Raw genomic sequence first — 451 nt, 5'->3', positions numbered from 1 at the left:
ATGAAAAGAGACATCTACGTTTCGTCTTAAAACTATTAACATCATAATTAAAACTTCCTTAATCTAAATTACGACTGTATATCAAATTTAGATAATAAAGAGAAAACATCACATTAATTACAATAATGGTATTAACAACGATGATGATAAAGATCACCTACATTTTACCTTACATCTATAAGCATAAATAAAAATGCCTTAATATGAATTACGACTCTATATCAAATTTTGATAATAATGATCATAATAAAAAAAAAAACATCACAGACTATTACCTTGAACAAAAGCAGACTAAGCGTTACGATCTTGGGAGGCAACTTACGGCAGAAAAAAACAACAACTTCAGGATGGCGGAAGTTCTGAGGACGAGCGTAGGCGTCCGGGAGGAAGGCGAAGTTCATCCGACTTAGTCAGGGGGAAGTTAGCAAGTGTCGTTTGGTTCAGGCAGAGC

At 34.4% G+C, this 451-nt stretch overlaps 1 protein-coding gene across 1 annotated transcript in view; it reads right to left on the bottom strand.

Annotated features, from left to right (window-relative positions):
• LOC119585481 overlaps nucleotides 1-451 on the bottom strand; it is a 6,242-nt gene extending 5,791 nt beyond the window's left edge. Inside the window, exon 1 of the mRNA XM_037934125.1 lies at nucleotides 323-451. The gene's annotated coding sequence lies outside the window, so the exon portion shown is untranslated. The remainder of the gene's footprint in view (nucleotides 1-322) is intronic.

Source organism: Penaeus monodon, chromosome 19 (assembly GCF_015228065.2).
Source record: "Penaeus monodon isolate SGIC_2016 chromosome 19, NSTDA_Pmon_1, whole genome shotgun sequence".
NCBI classification, from domain to species: domain Eukaryota; kingdom Metazoa; phylum Arthropoda; class Malacostraca; order Decapoda; family Penaeidae; genus Penaeus; species Penaeus monodon.
This window is presented reverse-complemented; position numbering and strand designations above follow the sequence as displayed.